Below are 7,431 nucleotides of genomic sequence, written 5' to 3' on the forward strand. Positions count from 1 at the left end.
GATCCCGGTGGAGGCATGGAAAGCATTAGGAGATGAAGGTGGAGTGGATATACTGTACGATCTTATGATAAAGATCCTTGAACAGGAAAAGATACCAAATGAGTGGCGTGGGAGTATATTGATCCCAATTTTTAAAGGGAAAAGGCGATGTCCAAGAGTGTGGTAATTTATAGGGGCGGGCATTAAATTGATGTCCCACACTTTGAAGATACTGGAAAGGATGATAGATGCTAGACTGAGAGAAGAAGTACAAATAGGTAAAGAGCAGATGGGATTTATGAAGGGAAGGGGAAGGGGAACAACAGATGGTATATTTTGTCTGAGGCAAATAATGGAGAAATTCGGGGAAAGGACAAAGGGACCTACATATGGTATTCATTGACCTTGAAAAGGCTTATGACAGAGTCCCGAGACAAGAGGTATGGAGGAGCCTGAGGGAGAAGATGGTGCCAGAGAAGTATGTGCGATTGATACAAGAGATGTACCGGAATGTATTTACCAGAGTGAGGAGCAGTGTTGGGGAGACAGAAGGTTTTGAGGTGAGAGTAGGATTACACCAGGGGTCGGCTCTGAGCCCATTTATTCTTTAACATAGTGATGGATGTTATAATAGAGGAAGTAGGGAGACAGTACCATGGAACATATTGTATGCGGATGATATTGTTCTGTGTGCAGAGAGCAGGGAAGATCTGGAAGTGAAATTGGAAAGATGGAGACAAGTACTGGAGGACAGAGGAATGAGAATAAGTAGATCCAAGACAGAATATATGTGTACCACCACTGAGGGGGATGATAGAGAAAGTATTCAGCTTGGTGGAGAGCAAATAAGGAGAGTTGATAAGTTTAAGTATTTGGGATCTTTTGTTAACGCTGGAGGAAGTATGGAAGAAGAGTAAAACATCGGGTACAGGCAGGCTGGAACAACTGGAGAGCGGCCTCGGGAGTTCTTTGTGACAAAAGAGTGCCGCTTAGGTTAAAAGGAAAATTCCACAAGACGGTGGTAAGAACAGCAATGCTGTATGGTCCCCCCCCCCGTACGGAAACAGCAAGCATGAGAAAAGCAGAGCAGAAGAAGATGGATGTGGCAGAAATGAGAATGCTTAGGTGGATGTCTGGGGTAACAAGAGTGGATAGGATCAGAAATGACTACATAAGGGGGTCAACTAAGGTGGTGGAAGTATCAAAGAAAGTGCAGGAGGGGAGGCTGAGATGGTATGGACACTGTTGAGGAGAGATGAGGACCACGCTGGGAGACATACTATGGGAGTGGAGTGCAAGGAAGAAGAAAGAGAGGGAGACCAAGAAAGAGATGGAAGGACTGTGTGAGAGGAGATTTACATGAGAAGGGAATTGATGAGGCAGAAGCGCAAGATAGAAATAGATGGAAACGGCTCATCGAAACGGCGACCCCCATATAAAAATGGGAAAAGCTGGGAAGAAGAAGAAGAAGAAGAAAGGAAGGAAAAAACACGCAAACCATCATAGTGATGAATGCAGCAGGGTTTAGCTACGAGTAACTCAAAAAGAAAAATAGAGTACTTAGAAGAACTAACCCAAATTGAAAAGAAAATAGATATAATGAATATAAGTGAAACCTGGTATTCCCAAGAGACTGGGAATGATGATCAAATAAAAGGGTTCCAAACTTATAGATCAGATAGAAAAAATAGGAATCAAGGGGGAACCGCAATATATGGGAAAGACAAAAACAAGGAAAAATATATGAGAAATATAGTAACCTCAGAATGTGAACTAATAGCGGTAGAATTTGAATCTGAAAAAATAATGAACAATAGGAATATATAGACCTCCTAATACTAAAGAGTTTGACTTAATAGAAAAATTGGATGATATATGTAGAAATCACAAGGACTGGACTATTTTCCTATCTGGAGACTTCAACTTTCCTTTCGTAGACTGGAAAGAACGAATAGGAGATTGTGGTTGTACTTTATACATATAAAAAGAGAGTAATAGTAGTGCAGAAGATAAGAGGCAATTCGAAAAGCTATTAGATATGCTACTAGAATACAACATTCAACAAATAAATCACCTGCCAACAAGAAAGGAAAAATACTTTACACCTAGTATTTGTGAAACGAGATGAATTATGTTAAAGAAATAATAGTATATAATGCGAGTATTTCAGACCATAATGTCATAGAATTTAACAGTCCATTCCAAAGCAAGTGAAAACAGAGATAAGCAAGAAATGAAAAAGTGGGAAGGATATGGAAAATAAAACTTCTACAGTAAAAATATAAAATGGTCAGAAATAAATGAAGAATTAAACAAAGATTGAGATAACATTTTCATAAGTGATGACATGGGTAAATACAGAGATATTATATAAAATATTAGACAAAATAGTGGATAAATATATACCGAAGAAGAAAAGTAAACATCAGTCATGCATACCAAGAGACAGAAGGATCTTGTTCCAGAAAATCAGAAAGTGGAAAAAAAGGTCTTGCAAAGAAAATAATGCATGGAAAGTTATAGAACTAAAAAGTAAGATAGAAAATGCAGAACAAAAGATTATACAATCAAAAGAAAATGAAAAAACGGGACTTGGAAGAAGAAAAAAACCTTAATAAATATAAAGCAAAACCCCAAACTATTATACTCATATGCGAAAAAGATGAATAAAAGAAGAATAGAATAGGCCCTCTAAGAAGTGAGGGAGATAACGAATGAAGAAAATGGAAATTTGCAACATCTTGGCAGAACGAATATAAGAGAGAATTCACCCCTAGAATAGATAATGAAGATAATGATAGAGAAGTAAGGGACGAAAATAGTGAATATTTAGCTGACATAGATATTAATGAAGCTGATATTGTGCAGGCTATTAATGAAATAAAAAAATGGAGCTTGCAGCAGGGCCTGATGGAGTTCCTGCTATTTTGTTAAAGAAAGTAGTTCATTCTATCGCAAAGCCACTTGCAATATTATTAAGACAAAGTGTAGATACAGGCACGATTTATGATGAGCACAAATTAGCATATATTACCCCTACATTCAAAAGTGGATCAAGACTAGAGGCAAGTAATTATAGGCCTGTGAGGTAACATCACATATTATGAAAGTGTATGAAAGGGTAAGAAAAGAAATATTATGAAACATTTAATAAAAAATAATCTGTTTAATATAGGACAATATGGTTTCGTACCCGGAAAAAGTACACAAACCCAACTGTTAGTCCACCGTGAAAACATATACAAAAATATGAAAAGGCGAAAATGAAACAGACTGTGGTTTATCTAGACTTTGCAAAAGCTTTTGACAAGGTAGACCATAATATATTAGCGAAGAAAATTAGAAAACATAATATAGTGGATAAAGTAGGAAGATGGTTAAAAGAATTTTTACCACAACAGAAACAGGTTAGTTATGCAAACGATAAGAAAGCGGATGAAGCTAAGGTAATTTCCGGTGTGCCACAAGGTACGGTTGTTAGCTGCATTACTGTTTGTTATTATGATTGCAGACATAGACAGTAATGTTAAGGACTCGGTAATGGAGTAGTTCGCCGATGGACAGAAGAATAAGTAGAGAAATTACTTGTGATGAAGATAGGAACGCGCTACAAAGAGACCTTAACAAAGTATATGATTGGGCAGAGGTAAATAGGATGGTATTTAACTCTGATAAATTTGAATCAATAAACTATGGAGACAGAGAAGGAAAGCTATATGCATATAGGGGACCTAATAATGAGACAATCACAAATAAGGAAGCAGTTAAAGACCTTGGTGTGATGATGAATAGGAACAATGTTATGCAAACGATCAAATAGCAATTCTATTGGCAAAATGTAAAGCAAAAATGGGAATGTTGTTACGGCACTTCCAAAACCAAGAAAAGCTGAATTACATGAGTTATGCTTTATAAAACATATGTTCGTAGTCCACTTGAATATTGCAATATGATATGGTACCCACACTATCAAAAGGATATTGCACAAATAGAGAGTATACAAAGGTCCTTTACAGCTAGAATAGAAGAAGTTAAGGACCTTGACTACTGGGAAAGACTACAATCCTTAAAATTATATAGTCTAGAAAGGAGAAGAGAACGCTACATGATAATTCAGGCATGGAAACAGATAGAAAGAATAGCTGAAAACATCATGGAGCTAAAAATATCAGAAAGAGCAAGCAGAGGTAGATTAATAGTGCCCAAAACTATACCAGGAAAAATAAGGAAAGCATACAGGACATTAATCCACTACGCACCAGCATCGATAATGCAGCGTCTATTCAATGCGTTGCCAGCCTATCTGAGGAATATAACAGGAGTGAGCATAGATGTGTTTAAGAATAAGCTCGATAAATATCTAAACTGCATCCCAGACCATCCAAGATTGGAAGATGCAAAATATACCGGAAGATGGACTAGCAACTCTCTGGTAGACATTAGAGGTGCCTCATACTGAGGGACCTGGGGCAACCCGAACAAGATGTAAGGTCTGTAAGGTAAGGTCTCTCTCTCTCTCTCTCTCTCTCTCTCTCTGGCCCGATACTTTCCATTTCGGTGAAAGCTTATCAGAAGAAAGTTAGTCGTCATTGATAGTCCCAATCCTCGGGAGAAAGCAACCAAACTTTCTAGAAAGAAAGTTTTCGGTTCCTAAAAAGTTTGTTTTCTCTTTCGCTTCAGAGACGTCGAGGAACCACATGATATGAGAAGCCCGATACAGAAACTCCTTTCAAAGGGTTGATCAAGGAAATATGAATAAACAGTTCTATGTTGTTGATGATTTTTTTTCAGCATTTCTACCTTATTCTTCTGAGTAATATACAGTTTGAAAATATGTACATAATTGTGTATATACATACACACATTTATATACATACATACAGACATGCACATACCATAACCCAATAAAAATACCAGACTCTATTACAGAGAATCTCATTCCCCAAAGCGATATTAGCAATGAACAAGGGACAAGCACATTGCTACGAGACATCACTGACAAGATGAATAGCAGGTCTCATTAAAAGTGTTATCATGGCAGTTTCTGAAGGGAGACCTCGTCTCTCGTGATGTCATTACTGTAATGACAGTCATCATTTTTAATGTATGATCTATTTCATTTTAGTCATGAATGTAATGATTTTTTCTTATGTAAAATCGATTTCAATTGAAATGAGTGGGGAGTTTGTTATTATACGTTTTTCTTTATAATGAACATGAATAACTCCCGCTTTTTACAATTTTTCTATGAAGAATTTGAATAACTCTTGTTATTCAATGCAAGACTTTCTGTTTCCTTATCTTGTTCTTTACAGAAACTATTTAACCGCAGATTAAAGAGAGAGTTTCACCTTTGACCTGAAGAGGACAAAATATTGATGGAACTGCAAATCGATTCTTTGGTGTCGATCATCAGTCGTCCTGCTTCGCTTTTTGAATGTTTCTCTGCTTTTGGAAATTGCTTTCTCTTCCACACGAAGGATTCCCTTTCGTGACCTCAACTGATTCGCTCCTGTGTCTGTTCCCCCATTATTTCTGTCCTAATGGTTCATCTTGATTCATACCTCCACGGACGATATCTATTGCTGGCATATAACCGCGGAAAGTTGATCAATATAAACATCTGTCGCAATTACATGTCTGCTTGTCATCCACTCTCATATTTCTGTTCTGATGAAATATCTCTCTCTCTCTCTCTCTCTCTTTCTTTGGCAGATCTCTTGTTTCTGATAAATTGTGTATTATTTTATTATTCTATATTCGTGTCCTGTTCCCGTTCCGACCGATTGATCCCATCTGTTTCATTGGAATGATTGACCAAAGAGGTTGTTGGTCACACGATGAAACCAACAGTCGCATGGCAATCGTGTGACATCATTTGTTTACATCAACTGTTCATTTATGTATGATGCTCTTATTCCTGGTCGGATTAGAATACAAATACTTTTATGTTTAATGATTATTAGTGGTCAGCGTATTTTCTTGATGCATCATCAATATAAACCTTGGCGTATACTCCGTACACAATTTTTCATGCTGGTAATGACTTTTTATCTATATATTAATTTTAATAATTATTTGTTCTTTGTAATAAGTGAGACCTCTCCTTTCTGGATATTCCTTTACTTTCTCTTTATTCCTAATGATCACCTGAACATTCAACTGTCAACGGAATTCCGTCCAAATTCGAAAGTAAATCGAAAAGCAACAGAAATAGAGATGGACAGACAAATTAACGTTAATTGTGGAACACAAAACACCTGTCATCTTCACTTGTTTACGTCAAAGCTGAAGAATATTGAATTAATTTCGCCTCCCTCTCGATGAGGGTCGAACACCGATGAAAATGGTCAATTATAACAGATTTTCCTTAAGGGAAAACTAACGATTTCTGGATGAGATTTGAGCATCGGTGGTCGGTCTTTGTCTCAGATATTATGCTAAATTAAAACAAATAAAAAAAAAAAAAAACTTGAATTTCGGTTCTCGTTCTGTCCAGGACAAAGAAAGGCGTTCAATCGTGCTGTATACATAAACATCTCTCTCCTCTTCTCTCTCTCTCTCTCTCATCTCTCTACTCTCTCTCTCTCTCTCTCTCTCTCTCACGGTCTATTTATACAACGATCTCACAAAAACTAAAGGTGGTGTACTACCATTTCGCTCTGGGAGAACAGGAGTCATAATTTAAAGTAGTGTAAACACTAATGTCATATATCAGTTATTATTTAGTTTTTAAGTTTATTCTAAAAAAATATATATATATAAACACTGACTGAAAAGGGAAGGTCAGTGGCTGTATATATTTTCGCATAACTCATAGTTATTCTAACGATGCACTTATAACGGCCATTGTCTATAAACATAGGAGTTGATTTCATAGTTACATTAACTAGTTGGAAATCGAATATAATTTTTTTGTCAGAAACTTCAATGATTTTACAGGCTGGATGTCAGACTCATTTGCATGGTAGATGTCTGCTGATTTATCACGCAAGAATAATTAGCCCAGTCGTAATTAGGCTTGATTCCTATGTCTAGACAAGCGCTGGAAATAAAGCTGCTGCTTAAACTCTCTCTCTCTCTCTCTCTCTCTCTCTCTCTCATGTATTCATGGCTTCCACGGAAGACAGACGCTTTCCCAAAACAAACAACACCCCTGAAGTGAATTAGAAATCTGACGTCACGCAGATGCTGATGAGAAAATGACAAAGCTTCACCACCAAGTCCTGGAACAAGCGCTTCCATCTTTTGATTTTAGAGCTGCCATATCCTGTTGTAGCTGGTCCACTGGTATAGTGGTTAGTGGCGTAGAATGCCGGTCAGATGTGGCGGGTTCTTGTCTACCCCCAAGGCGATGAAAAATCGCTGGCTCTGTAAAATGATCAGTTACTGCCGCAGTGTTGGGGGTCTTTAACTATGGGAGGTTGAAACCAAGTTTCTTTGGAATCTTCG

This window comes from Macrobrachium nipponense, chromosome 34 (assembly GCF_015104395.2).
Source record: "Macrobrachium nipponense isolate FS-2020 chromosome 34, ASM1510439v2, whole genome shotgun sequence".
Lineage (NCBI taxonomy): Eukaryota > Metazoa > Arthropoda > Malacostraca > Decapoda > Palaemonidae > Macrobrachium > Macrobrachium nipponense.